This window comes from Chiloscyllium punctatum, chromosome 42 (assembly GCF_047496795.1).
Source record: "Chiloscyllium punctatum isolate Juve2018m chromosome 42, sChiPun1.3, whole genome shotgun sequence".
In the NCBI taxonomy this organism is placed as follows: Eukaryota; Metazoa; Chordata; class Chondrichthyes; order Orectolobiformes; family Hemiscylliidae; genus Chiloscyllium; species Chiloscyllium punctatum.
The window spans coordinates 44,472,063-44,484,436 of NC_092780.1; positions in this window are offsets into that span (position 1 = coordinate 44,472,063).

Genomic DNA, 12,374 nt, shown 5'->3' on the forward strand with positions numbered 1-12,374 from the left:
GGTCCAGGAAGGGGAGGGAGGTGTCAGAGATGGTCCAGGTAAATTTAAGGTCAGGGTGGAATGTGTTGGTGAAGTTGATGAATTGCTCAATCTCCTCGCGGGAGCACGAGGTTGCGCCAATGCAGTCATCAATGTAGCGGAGGAAGAGGTGGGGAGTGGTGCCAGTGTAATTACGAAAGATCAACTGTTCTACGTAGCCAACAAAGAGACAGGCATAGCTGGGGCCCATACGTGTGCCCACGGCTATCTCTTTGGTCTGGAGGAAGTGGGAGGATTCGAAGGAGAAATTGTTAAGGGTGAGGACCAGTTCGGCCAAACGAATGAGAGTGTCGGTGGAAGGGTACTGTTGGGGACGTTGGGAGAGGAAAAAATGGAGGGCTTGGAGGCCTTGGTCATGGCGGATGGAGGTGTAGAGGGATTGGATATCCATGGTGAAGGTGAGGCATTGGGGGCCATGGAAACGGAAGTCTTGAAGGAGGTGGAGGGCGTGGGTGGTGTCTCGAATGTATGTGGGGAGTTCCTGGACTAGGGGGGATAGGACAGTGTCGAGGTAGGTAGAGATGAGTTCAGTGGGGCAGGAGCATGCTGAAACAATGGGTCGGCCAGGGTGGTCAGGCTTGTGGATATGGGAAGGAGGTAGAACCGGGCAGTGCGGGGTTCCCGGACTATGAGGTTAGAAGCTGTGGGTGGGAGATCTCCTTCGCATAAACCAAATCATCCGCCAACATTTCCACCACCTCCAAAAAGACCCCACCACCAGGGATATATTTCCCTCCCCACCCCTTTCCGCCTTCCGCAAAGACTGTTCCCTCCGTGACTACCTGGTCAGGTCCATGCCCCCGTACAACCCACCCTCCCATCCTGGCACCTTCCCCTGCCACCGCAGGAATTGCAAAACCTGCACCCACACCTCCTCCCTCACCTCCATCCAAGACCCTAAAAGAGCCTTCCACATCCATCAAAGTTTTACCTGCACATCCACCAAAATCATTTATTGTATCCGTTGCTCCCAATGCGGTCTCCTCTACATTGGGGAGACTGGACGCCTCCTAGCAGAGCGCTTTAGGGAACATCTCCGAGACACCCGCACCAATCAACCACACCGCCCTGTGGCCCAACATTTCAACTCTCCCTCCCACTTTGCCAAGGACATGGAGGTCTTGGGCCTCCTTCACCACTGCTCCCTCACCACCAGACGCCTGGAGGAAGAACACCTCATCTTCCGCCTCGGAACACTTCAACCCTAGGGTATCAATGTGGACTTCAACAGTTTCCTCATTTCCCCTTCTCCCACCTCACCCTAGTTCCAAACTTCCAGCTCAGCACTGTCCCCATGACTTGTCTGACCTGCCTATCTTCTTTTCCACCTATCCACTCCACCCTCCTCCTTGACATATCACCTTCATCCCCTCCCCCACTCACCCATTGTACTCTATGCTACTTTCTCCCCACCCCCACCCTCCTCTAGCTTATTTCTCCACCCTTCAGGCTCTCTGCCTTTATTCCTGATGAAGGGCTTTTGCCCGAAACGTCGATTTTACTGCTCCTCAGATGCTGCCTGAACTGCTGTGCCTCCAAATGATGGCCTCCAGTCTGGGCCTCACCTCCCCATGACAGTCTCCAGTCCAGGCCTCACCTCCAAATGATGGCCTCCAGTCTGGGCCTCACCTCCCCATGACGGTCTCCAGTCCAGGACTCACCTCCCCATGATGGCTTCCAATTTGGGCCTCACCTCCCTGTGACGGCCACCAGCCCCTGCCTCACCTCATTGAACCAGCCTCCAGTCTGGGACTCATCTCCCTCCACCAGCCTACAGTCTGGGATTCATCTCTGCACACCAGCCTTTAGTCCCGGCCTCGCTTCCCCATGACGGCCTCCAGACCAGGCCTCACCTCCACATGACTGCCTCCAGTCTGGGCTTCACCTCCCCACGGCAGCCTCTGGTCTGGGCCTCACCTCCCCGTAACTGCCTCCAGTCTAGGCCTCGTCTCCCTGCGATGGCCTCCAGTCCGGATCTCGCCTCCCTCTGCGACAGTGTCTAGTCCAGGAGTGGCCTCTTCCATTCCGATCTGAGTAATTTTAAAAGTTTTTAAAGAAAAACCATAAGAAAGAAAAGCCGTCTGAGTGGACCGAGCTCCTTCACATGACCCTCACTCATTTGTTGATCAACCACGGCACAGAAAACCTCCTTAAACCTTAAACTTAAATCTCCTTCCCGGTAAAATAGTCTTGTCCACTTTCACCTTTCTGATGAAGGGCTTTTGCCTGAAACGTCAATTTTACTGCTCCTCGGATGCTGCCTGAACTGCTGTGCTTTTCTAGCACCACTCTAATCTAGACTCTGGTTTCCAGCATCTGCAGTCATTATTTTTACCCACTTTCACCTTTAACAATTAAACCATCCTGGCCAGCTGTCAGACAGAAATCAGATCTGTCCAAATTAGCTTTAACATTTATCTTTAGTTAAAGACACTACAATCCCAAAACATCATAATCTTATAAAACACATAGTTGTAGCAATATAAATGCTCTGAAATACAGAGGAACCTTGATTGTCAAATGACATGGACGGGGACTATGTTGTGAAATCATTGAATACCAGATAATTGAATGTTGGATAACACAGTATAGCCTTGCAATCTTATTCAGATAATCCGAAATTCGTATAATTGAATGCAGGATAATCTATGTTCCTCTGTAGAGGGTAAACTATCAAAATGTGCCATTGATACAAAGCTTGGAGGTGTGGCAAACAATTAGGGTGATAGCAATTGGAAAAGGACATAGCCCGGCTGGCAGAATGAGCAGTCATGAGCCAGATGGAATTTATACAGTGAAGTGTGAACTGGTGAATTTTGCTGAAAAGGTAGGGAGAGAGAATTTTGCCTCAATGAGCGTCAGTAAGACACAGGAGATCGACCTTTCAAGGCAGCAGAATAGTTTAAGACAGTGATTAGCAAAGCATAAAACTGGTTAGAATGCAACAGCAGTGTTATGTACTGTTCTCATCTCCAAATGTTCAATAGGATGTGACAGCTCTTGGGGAGATTCGCAGGAAATTTACCAGACTGTTTCAGGATGGTGAGTTTTGCTACAGGGTAAAGTTGGAGAAGCTGAGACTGCTCTCTTTAAGCAACAGAATTTGAGGGGAGATTTAATAGAGATATACAAAGGTATGACATGTTTACATATGACAGGCAAAGGAGGGCTGTTCCTACTGGCTGAGGACTTGGAGACTCAAATTTCAGGTTTTAGGCTAGAGATTCAGGGCAAAAGTGAAAAAGAACATTTTTACACAGTGCTGCGAAGGTGGTGGAAGTGGAAACGATCAATGATTTTAAATAGGACATTGCACTGGCACTTGGGGGAAATAAACATGCAGAGCGACAGGGAGAGAGATGAAGAGAATGCAATTCTGCAGCCTGTTCCACAGAGAATTAGAACAGACTTGATACGCCAAATGGCTTCTTCCTGTTCTGTATCGACACTGTTCAGTTAACAACCTAATGGTGCATGAATATTTATTCAGCAGCATTTATAATTGACTACATTGAGCTTAAAAGAGAGAAACTTGAAACAGTGACTAGATTTGTAGATTTAGATTCAATTAGACAAGACAGAGACAGTTCACAGTGGACTGAACAAGTCCATTAATAGGTAAAATGACAGAAGCCCTATAAGAAGTGTTAAAAAAAATCCATGTGGTGCAGAAACAGGTTATGCCTCCAAGGGTCAAGATCTAATCATCAAGAGAGAAATAAAAGCTGTAAAAGACTAAAGCGTAAATTTAAAGAAGTATGCAGATATGCAAAACCCGCTCAGATCCTTAGGATGGGCCAATAACAGGGAAGGATGATAGAGTGATTGAATCAAATAGAATTGAATGTAGACTGATGTGAGGTCGACCGTGAGAAACTAAAATGACTAGAACAGGGAATCTTTTAAATTATGAAAATCTAGAAACAGTGAAAATCCAAAGATAATTGGAACAATTAAAATGTCACAAAGAGAAATGAAATAATCAAAATTGGCTGCAAGATTTCTGGCCTTCACTTCGAAATGACTAGAGTAGTCCGAAATAGTCGCTCTTTAGAAATCTGATGTAAACATGTCCCTATATTGCAGAAGAATGCCAGAGCAGAGGTCATGCTTTAACAATACATGTTTGGAGTATTATCAGTAGTTCTGGAAATCAAACCTTTAGAAGGATACATTGATCTTGAAGGGAGTGCACATCAATTCACCAGGGTTACATTAAGACATGATTTACACAAACTAATGTTGTATCCATGTTATTTATGTTAAGGCGTGATTTAATTGAATTGTCCAAGGAATTAAGCGGAACATGTGCAATAGATACAGTATAAATATTTCCACGGTTGGTAAATTTCAGACATAAGCTAAAGATTCGAGCTTGACCTTTTTGGAAGAAGCAAGAAAAACCTGTACAAACCTGGTGCAGAAGGTATGGAACCAACAGCAATTTGCACACAAACACTTGATAATTGCAAGTCTGAGATTAATGTGTTATCTTTATGAAAGACACAGGACCAAAGGTAGGAACAGATATGCCCTGACATTCTTAAACTCTGGAATTAGTATGAGGGTGTAAATGTGGACTCTGCTTGTTCCATTGGTCCAATTATAATGTACTCATACATTATGAGCATCAGAATGCAATGATCTCATTAAGTCCATGAACTAGCTGTCTTGATGGCTGAATTACTCCTCCGTGCCTCACAAGATGTAACAGATTTAACAATGGGATACAATCAAAGCACAAAAATATTGGCAGTAAATGAGCATTAGGACTGTGATGAAAGCATTCTACTGGTTCCTGCAGATCTACCTGTTCACATGGTGAGGATTTCATTGTCCCTGACATTGTTGTTCACTCTCAGTCAAGAGTTGCATGGACTGAGCCGAAATCTGATTTCACCATTGACTAGATTCATTTTGGGTAAGTTTTTGCCATCTAAACTGACCTATAGGTATCATTGTTAAATAGACAATGTCTTTTCCCTGGGGTGGGGGAATGCAGTACTAGAGGATATAGGTTTAAGTGAGGGTGAAAAGATGATACAGCCTTGGTGAGATGATGCAGCCTTACCTGAGCCAAGTTTGCTGACATTACAATTATGGTGGATCAGTTATTGAGGATCAGCTGCTTAAATGTGGCCATAGAGCTAAAGGAGAATGGTAATGAATTTCTGTGCACTGCTAAATTAGAGGACACCATTTCTTAATCAGAGTCGAAAACCTTTGAGATTTTAAAATAAATCCATGTATTGAAGTTGTTGCTGCTGTGTAGCCTTCTGTTGAATTTGTCTTGCTCTGAAGGTCATACCTGTAGTTCCTTTTGATGAGTAGAATCTATACAGTAAATCTCCAGCCACTCCGAAGAACTGACTGAGAAAGCGGTTTGCAATAGCCTTCCCTGTTGCAGACAACAAGGGGATAATGCTGTAGCTACTCAAAAGTTAATAAGACCTTAAGACCATAAGACATAGGAGCATAAATTAAGCCATTTGGCCCATTGAGTCGACTCCATTTAATTATGGCTGATAAGTTTCTCAACCCCATCCTCCCACTTTCTCCCTGTAACTCTTGATCCCCTTGACAATGAAGAACCTATTTATCTCAGTCTTAAATATACTCAATGTCCTGGCCTCCACAGCCTTCTGTGACTGTCAATTCCATAGATTCACCACTCACAGGCTAAAGAAGTTTCTCCTTATCTCCATCCTAAAAGGTCTTCCCTTTATTCTAAGGCTAGTCTCTCCTACCAATGGAAACATCTTCCCAATGTCTACTCTGTCCAGGCCATTCAGTATTCTGTACGTTTTAATTAGATCCTCCCTTATCCTTCTAAATTCCATCAAGTAAAGCACCAGATTCCTCAAATATTCCTTGCATGATAAAAGCCTTTCATTCTTGGGATCATTCTCATGAACTTCCTTTGGACCCACCCCAGGGCCAATACATCCTTCTTGATATATAGGGCTCAAATTGCGCTCAATCCTCCAAATCCTCCATCTGACCAGAGGTTTATAAAGCCTGACAAGTACATCTCTTTTATATTCTAATCCACTTGAAACAAATGCAAGCATTGAATCTGCCTTCATAACTATTACACAACCTGCAAGTTTACCTTGAAACAATCCTGGATTAGAATTCCCTCGTCCCTTTCCACTCCAGACTTCCAAACTTTTTCTTCATTCAGAAAATAGTCCATACTTCTATTCTTCCGACCAAAGTGCATGATCTCACGCTTTCCCATGTTGCATTCCATCTGCCATTTCTTTGCCCACTCTCCTATCTGTGTAAATCCTTCTGCCGCCTCCCCACTTCCTCAATGCTACCTGTCCCTCTACCTATCTTTGTATTATCTGCAAACTTAGCCAGAATGCCCTCAGTTCCTTCATCTAGATCTTTAATATATAAAGTGAAATGTTGTGGGCCCAACTCTGAGCCTTGTCACCAGCTGCCATCCTGAGAAGGACCCTTTTATCCGCACTCCCTGCTTTCTGCCAGGCAGCCAAGCTTCTGTCCATGCTAGCACTTTGTCTCTGACACCACGGGCACTTATCTTACTCAGCAGCCTCCCGTACGGTACCTTGTCAAAGGGCTTCTGCAAGTCCAGGTAGATAATGTCCATTGACTTTCCTTGGTCTAACCTGCACGTAGAATTCTAACCTCCTCATAGAATCCCTACAGTGTGAAAACAGCCATTTGACACATCGGGTCCATAGCAGCCCCTCCGAAGAACCTCCCACCCAGACCCAACCCCCTATCCTATCCCTGTAACACTGCACTTCCCATGGCTAATCCATCCAGCCTGTACATCCCAAGACACTATGGGCAACTCAACGTGCTCAATCCGCTTAACCTGCACATCTTTGAACTTTGAGAGGGACCTGGAGCACCAAGAGGAAACCCACTTAGACATGGGAAGAATGTGCAAATCCATACAGTTACCCAGGGGTGGAGTTGAACTCGGGTCCTTGGCGATGTGAGCGTCAAGGCCAACCACTGAGCCAGCGTGTCACCCGTTTAGGTCATGATAGTTTAGAGGTTGCTTTGGATTTTCTATGGTTCCTGTTCATTACATGTCATTTGACTGGCTGTGAGGCCAGCAATGTTTCTGTTGTTGAGATCATTTTCAATACATACATGATGGAGATAGTAGACAGACTAGACTGGTTAGCCCAGCATTTGTCAGCCCCAGTCATGGACCATTCTGAAGAAGGGTCAGTGGGCTTGAAATATTGGCTCTGCTTTCTCTCCACAGATGAGGCCAGACTTGCAGAGTTTTTTCAGTAATTTCTGTTATTGTTTCAGGACTTCAGTATCTGCAGTTCTTTGTTTATTTTAGCATCAGCTTGTGTCACTTTGGGACATAGAAATGCAACTGATCAAGGCTGGAGTGGAATTCTTCCTTGAGCTCATTTTCACTTCAAGAATTGTGGTTCTGGATTAGGATGCACTGAAGGGTCACGATGTGCACATTTATCCCATGGGGGTCTAGCTGGGATGATCATCTAGAATCAGGATAGTCTTCTCTATATTGGTGGTATGGGTGGCATGGTGGCTCAGTGCTTAGAACCACAGGGATCTGGCTTCAATTCCATCCTCGGGCAATTGTGTGAGTTTGCACATTCTCCCTGTGTCTGTGTGGGTTTCCTCTGGATGTTCTGGTTTCCTCCTACAGTCTAAGGATGTGCAGGTTAGATGGATTGGCCATGCTAAATTGCCCATAGTGTCCAGAGATGTGCCCCCTAGGTGGACTAGCCATGGGAAATTCGGGGCTACAGGAATAGGTTAGGGTAGTTGGTCTGAGTAGGAGGTGGTCAGTGCAGACTCAATGGGCCAAATAGCCTGCTTCCACACTGTAGGCATTCTATATTCTTTAAGATGACCTTTACTTCCCCACTCAGTGAAGCAGGAGAAAGTGAGGACTGCAGATGCTGGAGACCAGAGTTGAAAAGTGCGGTGCTGGAAAAGCGCAGCAGGCCAGGCAGCATCCGAGGAGTAGGAGAATCAACGTTTCAGGCATAAGCCCTTCTTCAGGAATGAGGCTGGTGTGCCAAGTGGGCTGAGATAAAAGGTGGGGGGTAGTTTGGGGGGAGGGGCGCTGGGAATACAATAGGTGAGGGTGAGGGTGATATGCCGGGGAGGGGGTGGGGGCAGAGAGGTCGGGAAGAAGACTGCAGGTCAAGAGGGTGGTGCTGAATCCAAGGGAGGCGCAGTGGTAGTTTGGCGCACCGATCTTTACACCGCTGAAGCTAGATGCCAACTCGCGGACACCTCCTCCTACTGCCCCCTTGACCATGACCCCACCTCCCACCACCGAATCATCATCTCCCAGACTATCCATAACCTCATCACCTCATAGTCCGACAACCCCACACCGCCTGTTTCTATCTCCTGCCCAAAATCCACAAACCCGACTGCCCCAGCTGATCCATTGTCTCAGCCTGCTTCTGTCCCACTGAACTCATCTCTGCATACTTCGACACTGTCCTGTCCCCCTTAGTCCAAGAACTCCCCACCTACGTTCGGGACACCACCAACGCCCTCCACCTCCACCATGATTTTCGCTTCCTCGGCTCCCAATGCCTTATCTTCACCATGGACATCCAGCCCCTATACACTTCCATCTGCCATCACGAAGGCCTCCAAGCCCTTCGCTTCTTCCACTCCCGCTGACCCAACTAGTACCCTTCCACTGACACCCTCCTTCGACTGACTGAACTGGTCATCCCTCTTAACAACTTCTCTTTCCAATCCTCCCACTTCCTCCAAACCAAAGGAGTAGCCATGGGCACCCGCATGGGCCCCAGCTAAGCCTGCATCTTCGTCGGATATGTGGAACAGTTCATCTTCCACAGCTACACTGGCACCATTCCCCACCTTTTCCTCTGCTGCATCGATGATTGTATTGCCACTACCTCGTGCTCCCATGAGGAGGTTCAACAGTTCATCCACTTTACTAACACCTTCCACTCCCACCTCAAATTTACCTGGACCGTCTTAGACTCCTCCTTCCCCTTCCTAGACCTCTTTATTTCTATCTTGGGCGACCGACTCAACACAGACATTTACTACAAACCGACCTACTCCCACAGCTACCTAGATTACACCTCCTCCCACCCTGCCCCCTGTAAAAACGCCATTCCATATTCCCAATTCCTTCGCCTCCGTCACATCTGCTCCCAGGAGGACCAATTCCACGACCAAACAACCCAAATGGCTTCCTTCTTCAAAGACCGCAATTTCCCCTCAGACGTGGTTGACGATGCTCTCCACCGCATCTCCTCCACTTCCCGCACCTCCGGCCTTGAATCCCACCCCTCCAATCGCCACCAGGACAGAACCCCACTGGTCCTCACCTTCCACCCCACCAACCTCTGGATACATCGTATCATCATCCGTCATTTTCGCCACCTCCAAACAGAGCCCACCACAAGGGCTATATTTCCCTCCCCACCCCTATCAGCATTCCGGAGAGACCACTCCCTCTGCGACTCCCTCGTCAGCTCCACACCCCCAACCAACCCAGCCTCCACTCCCGCACCTTCATCTGCAACTGCAAGAAGTGCTAAACTTGTGCCCACACCTCCCCCCTCACCTCCCTCCAAGGCCCCAATGGATCCTTCCATATCCGTCGCAAATTCACCTGCACCTCCACACATATCATTTACTGTATCCGCTGGACCTGATGTGGTCTCCTCTACATTGGGGAGACAGGCCGCCTACTTGTGGAACATTTCAGGGAACACCTCTGCGACACCCGCACCAACCAACCCAACTGCCCCGTGGCTGAACACTTTAACTCCCCCTCCCACTCCGCCAAGGACATGCAGGTTCTTGGCCTCCTCCATCGCCAGATCCTGGCCACACGACGCCTGGAGGAACAGCGCCTCATGTTCCGCCGAGGAACCCTCCAACCACACGGGATGAATGTAGATTTCTCCAGCTTCCTCATTTCCCCTCCCCCCCACCTTATCTCAGTCCCAACTCCCGAATTGAGCACTGCCCTCTTGACCTGCAATCTTCTTCCCAACCTCTCCACCTCCACCCCCTCACCAGCCTATCACCCTCACCCTCACCTCCTTCCACCTATCGTATTCCGAGCGCCGCTCCCCCGCTCCCCCCTCCCCCCCCCACCCCCCCCCACCCCCCCCCACCTTTTATCTCAGCCCGTCTGGCACACCAGCCTCAAGGCTTATGTCCGAAACGTCGATTCTCCTACTCCTTGGATGCTGCCAGGCCTGCTGCGCTTTTCCAGCATCACACTTTTCAACACTCAATGAAGCAGTGTTGATGTCATAGTACTAGGGTTCCTGGGCTCTGGTTATGCTGGAATGTTCAGGTTGGTCCCTGCTGGGCTTTGTACATGAGACTCCTTTTTCTGAGAGGGTGGAAGGTGCTGTGTGTGGGTTCCTTTATCATGGGGTTGCTTCAGTTCCTGTTGCTACCCCATTGAATCTTCCCTGCCTCTCTGCTGCTTTTCTTCCCCCCTGCTAGGCTTGCTTTTTCCCTTTGCTCCCTCACTTTTATCATTGTAATGGCAGATACACAGCAAATCTCTTTCCTCTCCTTTGCAAGTATTCCTGAAATTTATTCCTAAATCTGCTTCCACTGCTCCTTTGGGTTGCGTGTTTATGATCACTGTGTAAACAAAATAACTTCTCATTTCCTGTGTGTCATTGCTTTGACTTAAGGTTTTAAATTGGATCTATGTTTTCAATCTAATTTCATGAGACTCAACAATTTATGTAAAACAAACTGAATCTTTATGTTCATAGAAGGAAATTCACAGCCAAAATATATTGGCATGTACAGTGATTGAATTCAACCAATTGAACTTCTTTTGTGTAAAATGCAGCCAACACCTTCTGCACTGCTTGCACAAACCAGCCCCAGCATTTTTTTAAATCGCTGACCTTTCACCAGAGGCTGCAGAAGTTCAAGGAGATTTAAAAATCACACGCCAGGTTATAGTCCTACAGGTTTGTTTGGAAGTCCAAGCTTTCAGAGCGTTGCATGTACTTCCAAATAAACCTAGAACAAAGATCATTAAGGCGCAAGAAGAGGCCCTTCGGCCCTTCAAGCCTATGCCGATCCAAATCCTCTATCTAAACCTGCCGCCTATTTTGTAAGGGCCTGTATCCCTCTACTTCCTGCCCGTTCATGCATCTGTCTCGATACATCTTAAGTTATGCTATCATGCCCGTCCATACCACCTCCACTGGCAACACGTTCCAGACACCCACCACTCTCTGCGTAAAGAACTTTCCAAGCATATCTCCCTTAAACATTTCCCCTCTCACTCTGAACTTGTGATCCCCATTCTGGGAAATTGAGTCTCCCACTCTAGGAAAAAGCTTCTTGCTATCCACCCTGTCTATGCCTCTCATGATTTTGTAAACCTCAATCAGGTTCCCCCCCCCCCTCCCCCAACCTCCATCTTTTGAATGAAAATAATCCTAATCTACTCAACCTCTCTTCATAGCTTGCACCCTCCATAGCAGGTAACATCCTGGTGAGCCTCCTCTGCACCTTCTCCAAAGTATCCTTTTGGTCATGTGGTGACCAGAACTGTACGCAGTATTCCAAATGTGCCCAAAACAAAGTCGTATACAATTGTAACATGACCTGCCAACTCTTGTCCTCAATGCCATGTCCGATGAAGGAAAGCATGCCGTATCCCTTCTTGACCACTCTATCGACCTACATTGCTATCTTCAGGGTACAATGGACCTGAACACATAGATCTCTCTATACATCAATTTTCCCGAGGGCTTTTCCATTTTCCATACAGTTCGCTATTGAATTGGATCTTCTAAAACGCATCACCTCGCATTTGCTCAGATTGAACACCATCTGCCATTTCGCTGCCTAACTCTCCAAACTATCCATATTCTGCTGCATTCTCTGACAGTCCCCTTCAATATCTGCGACTCCACCAATCCTAGTGTTATCTGCAAACATGTTAATCAGACCACCTATACCTTCCTCAAGATCATTTATGTATATCACAAACAACAGTGGTCCCAACACGGATCCCTGTGGAACATCACTGGTCACAGGTCTCCATTTTGAAAAACTCCCTTCCTATTCTCTGTCTCCAGTTCCCCAGCCAGTTCTCTATCCATCTAGCTAGTACACCATGGACCCCATGCATCTTCACTTTTTCCATCAGCCTACCATGGGGAACCTTATCAAATGCCTTACTGAAGTCCATGTTATGACATCTACAGCCCTTCCCTCTTCAATCAACTTTATCACTTCCTCAAAGAGTTCTATTAAGTTGATAAGAGATGAGCTTCTCTGCACAAAACCATGTTACCCATCACTGAGAAGCCCAT